Here is a 13,297-nt window from a genome sequence, read left to right on the forward strand (position 1 = left end):
ACATATTTTTACAGAAGCTTAAAGCTAAAGACTCCAAGGAACATTAGTAGAACTTTACTCAAATGAAATGTATTCTGATGCAATGGCAATTCCAGGAAAAGGGTATCAGTGTATAATCCTCAACTCTTTAAAATATAGCCACTTTGTTTTAATGCTCTTCTCACATTTCAGAGGGTTCACTTATGTTGTGGTAGCCATTTATTACTATCTCTTTCTACTTTATCTTGTGTGTCATGTCTCCGCAAGGATAGGGATGATACATAATTTCTAACGAAATATTTCTATTACACCTTGCAAGCAAATCTCAATAGTTGGCACCTCAGGTCTTTTCTTACATGGTATGAGAAATGTAATAATTATTCTTTAAAATGCTCCCTTGAAGTTGGAAAGCTGGTGGGCAGAAGGTGTTCTATTCACTCATAAAGCTGTTTTCTAAAATGTGTTGACTTATTTAAAATACATCTTAGAAAACAGGATGCTACGAATTGCCAGCATCAAGATAAAAAAGTAAAAATTTGAAATTTGACAATTAAGAGGATTTATTAAATATTGGCAACCAGGTACTTAAGTATATAATAGAGAGACCATATATATATATATATATATATATATATATATATATATATATATATATATGGTTTTATATACATATAAAACACAGTAAGTAATCTCAACATCTACATTTTTCAACCAGAACTTGATTTAATTATCAAAGTTTCTTTGTGGTTTTATTTCACAAAATGTTGAAAAAGAAGAGAAAGATAAGAAAGGAAAAGCACAAGGTGAAAGTTAGAAAGATGTCCAGCATGATAGTTCATCAATGTTTTCACATGATAGTACCGGGTCAGTTTTATCTGCAATTGAAATAAAAGTGTGGCAAAGTCAACGACCGCTTCTTTCCCACCCAGATGTTCCCTAACACATTCTAATGAAGGACATGCAGTAAGGGAACATCTCGCTCATTTAATTATAGCTTAACCAGTGAGTTCGATTATAAAAGTGAGGCCCTCTGGGAAAATTAAACAGACGAAGACTAGGAAAACTATTTCATAATAAAAAATAAACAAGAATTTTGGGATCTCAGGGAAGCTGGAAATTTAGTCATTAAAAAAATGCCTGAGGGTGCTAGAACAACTGGACATCTACATGCAAAAAAATGAATCTAGATCCAGACCCTTCACAAAATTTAACTCAAAATGGAACCTAGACCTAAATGTAAAAGGCTAAACTATAAAACTCCTAGAAGGTAACATAGGAGAAAATCTAAATGACCTTGGGTGACATTTAGATATAACATGACCTTTTAGATATTAACACCAGAGGCACCACCCATGGAAGAAATAATTGATAAACTGGACTTTATTAAAATTAAAAACTTCTGCTCTGTGTAAAACAATGTCAAGGGAAGAAGAAGACAAGACACAGACTGGGAAAAAAAATTTGCAAAAGACACATCTGATAAAGAACTGTCATCCAAAATATACAAAGAACTCTTAAAGCTGAACAATAAGGAGACAACCTGATTAAAACAATAGGCAAGAGACCTGAACAGATACCTCATCAAAGAAGATATACAGATGGCAAATAAGCATATGAAAGGATGCTCAACATCATACGTCATTAGGGAATTGCAAATTAAAACAACAGTGAGATACTATTACACATATGAGAATGGCCAACATCCAAAACGTTGACAACACCAAGTCTGGGGAGGATATGGAGCAATAGGAACTCTCATTTATTGCTGGTGGGAATAAAAAATGGTACAGCCATTTTGGAAGACAGTTTGACAATTTCTTATAAACTAAACACTCTTACCATGTGATCTAGCTATTGTGCTCCTTGGTATTTACCTCAATGAAGTGAAAACTTTTATCCACACAAAAGCCTTTACAGGGATGTCTATAACAGCTTTATTCATAATGGCCGAAACCTGGGAGCAACCAATGTGACCTTCAGGAGGTGAGTGGGGAAATAAACTGTGGTACATCCAGACAATGGAATGTTCTTCAGCACTAAAAAGAAAGGAGCTATCAAGCCATGAAAAGCATGGAAGAACCTTAAATTCCTATTACTAGATGAATGAAAGCAAATTGAAAAGGCTACATACTGTATGATTCCAACTATATTACATTCTGGAAGAGACAAAACTATAGAGATAATAAAAAGATCAGTGGTTGCCAGGGGTTAGGGAGAGGAAGAGATGAATAGGTGGAACATAGAGGATTTTTAAGGCAGTGAAACTATTTTGTATGATACTACAATATTGGATACACGTCATTATACTTTTGTCAAAACCCATAGAATGTACAACAGCAAGAGTAAGCCCTAATGTAAAATACAGATTTGGGGTGATAATGATGTTTCATTGTAGGTTCATTGATTTTGACAAATGTACCACTGTCGTGTGGGATGTTGATAATAGAGGAGATCGTGTGTGTGTGGGGGGGTGGGGGGTGGGGTGCTGAATAGGGGCACCTCCTGGGAACTTGCTGTACTTTCTGCTCAATTGAGCTGTGAACCTAAAACTGCACTAAAACAGTAAGCATGTTTAAATGGCTGAGGGCATTTAAGGAATAGGACTGATACTTTATCTCAAGATACCTGTCAGGCTGTGAGCTGCTGTACATCTCCCTCTACTGTCACAGACCTTCTGTGAAGGCTGTTCTGCATATCCTCAGGTTAGTGGTCATTTGGGGGAATCAAGAGCTTGGGATGGTAGCAGCAGTGAAGCATGGAAAGGGCTCAAAAGGAGAATCAGGGCATGGCAGGAGTGCCTGTCAGAAGCAGCTGCCAGGTGGATGGCTCAGGAATGAACCACTCACCTTTTCCCCAGAAAGATACAAAGGAAGGTAACTGTTGGTTGGAGATTGTACTTGGGGGCCTGGAACAGTAGTTGGTAGAAAAGCTGACATCTGCTTCCATGCCTGCCCAAAGAATCTATTTTAATTTGCGTTGTAATGCTTCTTTTTGGATAGGTAGGGACTAACATACTGAAGAAACTATAGTTAGACCCATAATAGGTAGTGTTTAAAGTTGTAAGTGGAGAGAAAATGTAAGAGGCAAATTTGACACAAGATGGATAAGGATAAAGGTGTTAAATGTAACCATTACATGAAACTATATCAGTAATTTTCAATTTTTTGAAAGCACCATAACAATTTTATAAGGCACGAATAAAATGAGCAGATTTTACCTAATGTTTATAGATAACATGAAGAAATAAAGAATACTGAGGGAAATGGATTTTTTTTTTAATTGTAAACTGTAACATAAGGAAATCTCATAGTTCAGTCAACTAGAAGGGAGATAAAATAGTGTCCAGGCATTTCTTAATTGAAAATTTCTTTTTCTCAGCCCAAAAAGAAACTTTCCATCTGTTCCAGCATCTGCTTAGTGTGATTCAAGAATTTCTCCAATTTAACAAGTAGGTGTGACAGTTGTGACATATGGGAATTTTTATAAGGACACACAAAAAAGAGTTGAGGTGGCTGGTAACCGGTTTCATAAGCTTTTCATAGATTCCTTATATACACACAATTAAAATAAGGATCACATGGCACTTTTATACCTCTTTAAAAAAAAAAAGATTTGAATTGATGTACTATTGGAATTGTACTTGTTTTTCCCTTAACTCATTTATCATGAGAAGAGCAGAAAGCGGTTTCCCCAATTACAGGCCACAATAAGATTTAGGAGATGTGACTTCTAGGTCTTTTTATGGGGATAAATCCCCTTGTGGTTTTTGGAAAATTTGCCTCATTTCTCTTTGACTCATTTTGTCCACTGGTAAAAATGCAAATTTAAATATCTGCCTATTTCAAATACACTGGAATGTTGAGGAAGAAAATATACTAGAAATATAGTTGCTCTCATGTGAATGTTTATATCCCCCCATAATTCCTATAATGAAATCGTAATACCCAATGGATGGTAGTAGGTAGGGCCTTTGAGAGGTGCTTCAGCCATGAGGGTAGAGCCCTCATGAGTGGGATTAGTGCTTTATACAAGTGGCTCCAGAGAGATCTCAAGCCCTGCCACTATGTAAGGACACCGTGAGAAGGCACAAGCTATGAGGAAGGAGGCCTTCACCAGAACGCCACCATGCAAGCTTGATCTTGGACTTCCCAGCCTCCAGACTGTGAGAAATAAATTGTTATGGTTTGTAAATTACCCAGTCTGTGGCCTTTTGTTATAGCAGCCTGAATGGACTAAGACAACAGTCTACAAATGCAAATGAAGACCTTACAGTTGAGACTTTCCCCATCTCGTATGCTTCCGTTGGAAACTCTGGATTCTGAAGCTTTGTAATTTAGGGCATTCATTTGAGGAAAGCAACTATGATCTTAAAAAGTTCAGAAATCCTGAATATGGCTTGAACATATAAGTATTTCTTTTCACCATTTAAAAACTTTTTTAAAGATTTGTTAATTTGTTAAATTATGTTTGGTTTGTTTTTATAGCTGTAAAGTGTCTCCAGTATTTTATTGTGCTTTTCAGTCAGTGTCAGGCACCCTGTGAAGGAAAAATCATTATCTTTCTTTCACATTTGGAAATTGAAAAATTGAAAGAGTGTGACTGTAATTGGTATTCTGCCATGTGCCCAAAGCAAACGCTCCTTGCTTTGACTCTAATGTATATTCCAATTTTACTTTTGTTTGAAGTGATTTTTCTGCAGTCTCATAGTACAGGTCATCCCAGTGTGGTCATCAGGGGTGGTTCTAAGCTGACCAGAGAATTCTGTGTTCCTGGATAGTCAACTAGTCTTCAGACCATGACCAAAATGCATGAGCCTGCAGTCTGTAAAGGTCTTGGACTCAGATCATTCATTCATTCTGTGTAAAAGGGATCTTTCCTGTCTAAATGCTCTACTTTTGATTTGATTGGAATTTTATTACCATGTTTCCCTGAAAATAAGACCTAGCCAGAAAATTAATATAAGACCCGGTCTTATATTATAGTAAAATAGGACCGGGTCTTATATTAATTTTGGCTCTGAAAGATGCATTAGAGCTGATGGTCCGGCTAGGTCTTATCTTCAGGAAAACAGGGTAGCTTTGGGAATGAGGCGAGATATGGAAAAGCCTGAGAAAATTAGGAATTCTGATGCATACTTGTTTCATATTATATAAGGTGAGTAATAGTTAGGAGTTAGGTTAATATTTCATTTAGTTACTAGGACAAAGTGCAAGTGTTATTTCACATATCCCTCAATGAGCGAAGAATATAAGAGACTTAGCTCTTAAGTGATTCTCCATGTTTTGTTGACTTGCTAGAATCTTGTATTTGGTATTCTATTATCTTTATCTATGTATATCTATAATGTTAAGGCTGCTATAGTCAAAAAAGGAGAAAGAAAAAGCATGTATATTGCCACAAAATATATGCAGAGATGCTTAACCTAACTTTAATTAGGAAACAAGACCACTGTGAGATACCATTTTATACATGAAAAATTAAGCAGTCTAACAATACCAAGTGTTGGTGAGAATGTGGATCAACTAGATTTTTTACTTATTGCCGGCAGGAATATAAATGAGTTCAATGACTTTAAAAAATAATTTAGCATTATCTTTTAAATTAAAGCATGTTTATACCATTTCACTCAGCATTTCCACTCCCTTAGATATATGCGTATACAACCATGTGTACAAGAGATACGAACATTATTTATAATAGTCTCACACTGGAAACAACCCATTGTGGCCTCTGAATGAATCAATGATAGTGTCATGAACCAGGAAAATGATTCTGACAACTGATATGTATTCAAAGTAAAAGACTAATTGAAACAAGAAGGACCACGTGCACCGAACACAGCACCTAACACAGAATTTGTGTAATCGTTGTTGAATAGATGAGTGATAAAAATCATTCATTTTGCAGTATTATGTGACTCTAAGTATTGATGAATGTTTAAGCAGACTTTCCTGACTAACCTACTTCCCTCTGATGACACAACAATTTACTAAGAACCCCTTTACCATTTATTTTCTCATCAGTGAATGATTCTGCATTATATTCATTTGTATTTTGCTGTGTAAATGGTACTAATTTTTTTTTTTACCCTGTGCATTTTGTGACTAGAACCTGCTTATAAACTTCTGGAGTGTAAGGACCACATTTTCAGTTTCCTTCTTCTCACAGAACTACATGGAATGGGCAATTCGTAACTGCTGAGGACTTCTGTTGAAACAAAAAGCCACCCAAATTTTTCTTTTTTTAAAGAAGTTTATTTTGAAAAGAACAAATCATGGTCAAAAGCAGAATCTTTCAACCCGGCTAAGTGCTCCAGGACTTCAAGTGGATAGTTGAAAAAAGTTGTGTGTGAGTGTAGTGACATTGTGGCAATTATCTTTGTGTGTAGGAATATGTTTGTGACAAATACAGGGAAATTTTTATGTGGTAATTCTAGGATGTAATGAAATTCTTAGCACAAAAGGCATCAATGATAGAAAAACATTGTGTATCTGATATTCATCCAATTAAAAACATGTTAAACAATGTATTATGCTCATTATCTTGCTAAGAAAACTAGCATCCAGAAAGCTGTTGATAGTTCTAAGAGGTTATTTTTGTTGTTTAATCAAATACTAATCAGGAGAGATGCAGTTTATAATAGGCGAGCCAATTTATCTGACATCAAAACTACCCAGGCAGTTAGCCTTAGATGATTATTCTTAGAACTATGTTAGCCTATTTCCAATTAAACTGTACTTCCTGTTGTTATAGTGGTTACAAGAGGCACAAATTTAGAGAGAAAAAGAAAATGTGCTTCCCCACCCTTCTCTTGTACTCAGTACATCACTAATTTAAACCTTCTAATATGCTAATTGGTTCATATGTATCAGATGAGAATCTTTTCATAGAAATTCCAAACCAAAATAATCAACCAAAAAGGAAGTTCATTGTTTCATTAATTGAGCACTCTGTATCTGATATGACCAGGATTTATTGCTAGCTCTGCTTCTTCTGGGTTGGCTCCATTTTAAGGCAGCTTTTTGGTGGTGGTTACACATCTCATCTAAAAGGAAAAAGCTCTCTCCTTCAAGAGTAGAGCAAAAACTTGGTTCTCTTAGGCTGATACTGAGTCATGGACCCATCCCTGAATCAATCACTGTGTCCAGGGAAATAGAATCCATTTAGTCCTGAGACACATGGCCCATCTCTACAGACATGGGACTGAGAAGTCACATAGGCTGCATGTAGGAAGGATGGATACTTGGGCAAAATTTAGGCTACTGTTACCAATTGTAACTATGCTAAATGGTCCAATTATCTACTATATTATACTTTTCAAGTCAGTTCCACATTTTCTTATAATATGTTTAATAATTATGGGTTTTATATATATATTTTTTGTAGCGATTTGAGGGGTACCTGGCAAGAAATAACAAGTTTTTTGTTCTCTGGTTGGTGAATGAAGCGGCAAGCCACATTTCTGTTAGGCAACGATAAAGGGCCAATTTGGAGCAAGTTCTCTTAATTCTGAGAGGAGATTTTTGAACATCCCTTAATATGCAAATGGAAAAGGCAGGAACCCATTGACTCTGGAAAAGTATGTGTCAGGATATTTTGTGACTTGATAAAGTTTTCTCCATGTATCTTTTGCTATGCAACTTTGGAGAAAAGTGGAGTAAATTTGCATTGTCAAAGACTTCTAGAAGGCAAAAGAATCACTGCATTCCATTGGAGACCACCTTATCAGATCATCAGATAGGTGGAGATGATTTCAAATAAGTGCACTTTTGTGTCCAAAGGAGCATTTGCCCCAAGGGAATGCAGGTCTGTGTCTAGCGAATTGTAGGAAATCATGAAGGAAGATTCATTCCAGAATGTTCTGGGGCTGGAAGACCTCTGTCACAATAGGCATATTGTGGCCTCGGCTGAAAGGGTAAAAGGAGATCTGTAACTTTGTTAGCCTCTGTGTGGTACACCTCTGTAGCTTGTGCTGCATCACTGGGGAGAGTAAAAAGGCTGAAAAAAAATGCACTGGACTGGATCAGTTAAGTGCAGTGAATTTGAATGGCAGTGTCAGCAGAAATGACAATTGAATGTTGGGGCTAGTGTGAAACTGGTCAATCAACTTGAATGCCAACCTTCTCTTCCTTGTTGTTTAGTCTTTCTCTTTCCCTGTTTCCCTGCTTTCTTTCCTTCCTGTGTTAATTCTCCTGCTTAAGATGAATGAAAATCAGATGACTTCTTTGAACTGCATAAGTGTCCACTGTTCTTGACAACTTGGTTAAAGGGAGAGGTTTCAAGAGGTAGCCATTGGACGTGCTTTTAAATCGGTCCTGTGGGGGATTGAATGATTAATTTGAATATTAAAAAGATTTATGATCTTAATTATACCTCAGGCTGGTGATGCAGGCCACATTGATTTTACCGAATTAACTGGAACAAAGAACCACAACATCTAAAGAGTCAGTCCTAAGAATACTGCTTTTCTTTCTCCTGCTTCCTAGCCGCCAAACCTGATCAGGTATAAAACTATCTTTGAAATAAATTGTTCTCACACCATCAAATGTAGGCTTGAGGGGCAACAACATATCTAAAGAAAGGATGAAACAGTTAGAAGAGGGGAGGGATCATTGGTCAGCAGAGAAAAATGAGGGCCAGAGAGGCAAGCATTGACACTTCCCATTCGTGCAGAGGGAATGCTGGCTCACGGACCTGTCAGACATCTTGGCAGGAATATGTCAGTTCTCAGTCAAGTTTCCTTAGCCAGATGCCACTGAACAATCAAATCAAATAATTGACTTTGTTTTCAGATTCCATGTTCATGAAGCAAACTTCTAATTATATGTTGGCCTCTCCATAGGGAAAGAATTCACTGAATAAAGTACTTATTCAACTGGAACTTTTGAGGACAGAGGATGGCAACATCGAATTGAGTTTGAAACACCAATTTCAAAATTAATAGATTAAATACATTGGAAAATATAAAAATAAATGAAGACAATATCACTTTCAATTCAAGCTAAAATGGATGATTGAAGGTTGTAAGCTCTCAAAGACAGTAACGACAGCAAAAAGTTTGTGTTTGACTTTATGTTTTGCGAGACCTACTATGTGAGATGCTGGGGTTACAAAAATGAACAAGATAGTCATGTTTTCTGCCCTCGAACAAAATTCTACTGGAGGAAAATTGATCATATAATGGTAGTTAAATAATTAATTATAATTTTTAGTAACAGAGGTCAGACTGAAAAATAAAAAGTGCTTTTAAACCATGGATTGAGCTGCCTGTCCTAGCCTGAGGGGTCAGAGAACATTTCCTTAAGGAATAACATGTGACTTGGGATAGGAAGTGTGACAAAGGAGGAGGATTGATAGCGACAGAAGACAGAAGGGAAGATTTCTAGATATTATCAGTTAAGGTTCTTGGTTATAAACTATAGAAGCCAACTGACTAGCTAGCAGTTTAAAAAATATATTGAAAAAATATTGGGCACATCACAGAATCAACTAGGAAGCAGGATTAGAAAAGAACCCTCTGCTGTCTGATCATTTCAGTTCTGTGCAAACTCCACTTGGCAAAACAAATGCCTTGTCTTCAGCAGAGAAGAAACAATCTATCACCAACTCTACTGCCCACAGGTAACCCTGGTGTGGGGTGGAGCTTTGCATAAGTAAAGCAGGAGTAGAGGCAACTGTTGAACTCTAGGCTGCTGGCTTTCCTTTAAAGACACTCAAATTTGGTGAAAACAAACATACAAACAAACAGCAGTAGCAGGCAAAAGCCCAAAAAGAGCACCTGTACAAGGTAAACAAAATATTTCTGTGGACTGGGTACAGTTGGCTTGCTGCTCCTTCTTCAAGTGTCCCTCATTCTCCGTGAGAGACTTTTCAAAATATTCACCCAAGTAATACAAAGCCCTTTCCCAGCAGGAATTTTAGGCTAAGAAAACATCAGTGTGTTGATGACTAGTTTACACAGTGAATGCGAGAGTTGAACAAATACTTCACCAACTATCTCAGGGCTTGTAGGTCGGAAAACTGTTTCATCCATATTAAAATCACAACTGTTAAATTTGAGTCTAAATCTGAAAACCAACTCTCTGTTTTGTAATTACAATAACAGCCTGCATCCTTATTCTGCATTTACTTTGCCATGTGATATTGGGAGACAATTTGGTTTTCTACTCTAGGACAATGTTTGAGGTTCTGATCCAGTCTCAGCTGATGGAGAGGCTTAAAATAAAATGTAGACACTTTGGTAGGGACCTGACATTTTGGCAATTTTCTCCTTTCGCTAGTTGTGACATTGCCCTTTGTTAAGTCACTTGAAGGCCAAAATATATTGGTTTCACAGATATGTGAAACAAAGCAATTAAGTCTTGGTGGGAAAGGTACAAATTAGCCTCTATTTTTTTCTCCAGTATTAAATTTTCAGCCAGGAATTTTACAGCATCTCTGTGTGTGGCATTTTCAGAGAATGCTATAACTGAATAGAGTATTAATGCACGTAAAGCTAAACATTGATGATATGTAATGAACAATCTGCTTAATGTTAATACAATTTATCCATTTAAAAATGTATAAACATGACATATTGCATGTACTTAGTGCTAATCTATTTTAGACATTCATTTGGTTTGACCTATGACCACAGTATATTATGTTCCTTGAGATATTTATCTTGTCATTTGGAAACAAGATTACAATTAATGTGACACACATAACTTTAAATTACTATCTCAACTAGAGATGTGTGAGTAATGAATTAGCCACAGCTTTGAACCCTCTGCTTATTATTTAAATCACCAGCCTTTAGCTGGTGCCTCATTGTAATCCATTAAAGTCAGTCAGAGAATCAAAGAACCACATATTGCTCTTGATGCTAGGATGTATTGATGATATTTTCACATTTAATTTGCCTAATCTTAGGCTAATGTATCCAAATTCATGTAATAAAAACAATCACAAGAGAGCATTTATATATTTATGGGAATACTAGAATAAAATCATAGCCAGAGTTCATCTGAACTAGATATACAAAAACGTAATCCTTTTTTGCTGTGTTCCATTTTTTTAAGGAGAAAAAAAATACGATATTGAAAAATGTGAGCTCACACCTAGGAGTTAGTCCACAAGGCATTTTTCTGGAGAGAGCCCCATAAGAAAAAAATCCAATTTGTTATGCTTTCTGTATCTTTTTAACATTGACTTTGCCAGACTGTGCGTTATGGAAAGACAGACTAGAAACACACTAAATATTTGTTGAATGATGTCTGTGGTAATAAATGATAACCATTTATTATGAATAATGACAGATTAATTCTGCTCACTATCCTCCATTTACTATTAATGGATGGATACAATATTTATTAAGCCCTTACTATATGCTAGGCACTGTATTAAAGCATATTTTATGTATAAACTCATGTTTTATATATTAACTCATATACATATATAATATATATACTTACATGTAAAATATACTTAATACAGATTATATATATAACATATATATATATATATATATATATATATATATATATATATATGTTATATATATATAACTTAAAATGGAAAAACACCTCTCTCCAACAAGATAATAAGTTCTTAAAAGTAGAGATTGTCTTAAACCTCTTCAGTATTTTTCCCACATGCCTGGCCAAATGCTATCACTTAATTGTCACTCAATAAGGACCTGTTGAATGAAAATGAAGATTTTTTGTGTGACATCACATTTTATAGTTCACGAGAAGACAAATAGTCCCACAGGGGTAATAGAACTATGGATAACCCAAACCAATGGCAAAATAGCACAGCTTTCTCTCAAATGTATTAAAATGCTGTAGTTTTACTAGGTTCAATCCATCAACAAGTTAAATGCCTGCTATTAGGTTGGAGCGTGGGATAAATAAACTTATACACATTTATAGTCTAACTGGAGACTCCAGATTAGTACAGAGTAACACAGGAACTATTAAATGCTGACTCATGTACCACCTAGAACATGAGCTGAGGGAAAAAGGTATTATAAAGGAACAAAATAACAGAGTAGTTCCCTGACTACGTAAGCCTTTGCGTCAGACAGATGGGACTTGGATATGGACTTTGCCACATTTTTGCGGTGTATCTTGAGGCAAATGTTTTAACTGCTCTGAGCTTTTTGCATCTCTAAAATGGAGTACTACCTATGGAGTTGTGACAACTAAATAAGGTCATATATGTTGAACACCTAGAACATTGCCTTACACAAGGTAAACAATTATTTGGATTAGTCAAAAAAGGCTTCAAGGTAAAGTGATACTTTGGTTAGATCTTAAAAGGTTAGGCTTTGAGTAAGAGAGGGAGGGATCAAGGACAATCCAGACAGAGGAACAGCATAAGCAAGAGTAGTTAGGAGTGAGAACAGTGTATATGAGCAAGAGTGAGGGAGTCCTTTAGAACAGAGTGGAAGAAGTGGGTAGCAGGGGAAAACTAACTTTGTTCAGGAAGATGGGTTCAGGAAGTTTGGCGCCTTGATAGCATTCCAGAGATGTTCCGGCTGGAAATGAAATACAGATGGGGGATCCTCAGTTGCTCCGTTCTCTGTCTGCAGCACTCTGAACATAAGTCTTAGACGGCATGTTCTTGCCACTGAACACCCGTTTATATTTGCTTTTTCTCCCTGCACTTGGCATGTTGTGTTGTATATTATGGACAATAAAGATATTGTTTTTATGTAGATTAATGAAGTTGCATGTTAACAATCTTTCACTTTGCTTTTTGTTGCCCAAGTCTGATATGAGATACACACACACACACACACACACACACACACTCACACACATATAGTTATCCCTCTGTAAAAAAAGAAAAGTATACATGTATTAAAGATGACCAATAAGTACTTAGGAATCTTAGAATTCAAGTTCTATGGATGTGTAATATAAATTGGATTTTATAGAGTATTATTTATAACTGTTGTCCTTCGTTATGGGGCTAAATTCTTCAGTATTACTTATGTATTCGCTTAAGGAAGTACTCCAAAATCATCGGGTTTTAATAATATAATTAATTATAATTCATATTCATTTAGAATATTTGCATCAAAACTTTTTTCCAAGATTTAAAATAAGAAAATTTGTATCTTTTGGCAATTTAAATGTCAGTTTACTGGACTTCTTGTAAAGTTTAGTAAGTTAAGGCTATAATGACCTACAGAATGACTCAATTTGACACATTATGAAGAAAGGAAGTAGGGCATTTTCCAAAATACCAGACTTAATTTTAAGTGAAATTAAGCTATTAGCTACCTGCTAGGTAGCTTGATTTTCCCATGCCCAAAGAGTTAGGAATAATC

At 35.9% G+C, this 13,297-nt stretch overlaps 2 long non-coding RNA genes across 4 annotated transcripts in view; both read left to right on the plus strand.

Moving 5' to 3' along the window:
* LOC141572878 (uncharacterized) overlaps positions 1-13,297 on the plus strand; it is a 247,570-nt gene that overhangs the window by 65,791 nt on the left and 168,482 nt on the right. The window lies entirely within an intron of this gene.
* Positions 2,543-10,546, plus strand: LOC141572880 (uncharacterized). Its single transcript, XR_012498362.2, has 4 exons — positions 2,543-2,681; positions 3,358-3,427; positions 8,358-8,482; positions 8,822-10,546. It is a non-coding gene; the product is annotated as an uncharacterized LOC141572880 (long non-coding RNA).

This window comes from Rhinolophus sinicus, chromosome 17 (assembly GCF_057876585.1).
Source record: "Rhinolophus sinicus isolate RSI-liver-muscle chromosome 17, RSI-T2T, whole genome shotgun sequence".
NCBI lineage: Eukaryota > Metazoa > Chordata > Mammalia > Chiroptera > Rhinolophidae > Rhinolophus > Rhinolophus sinicus.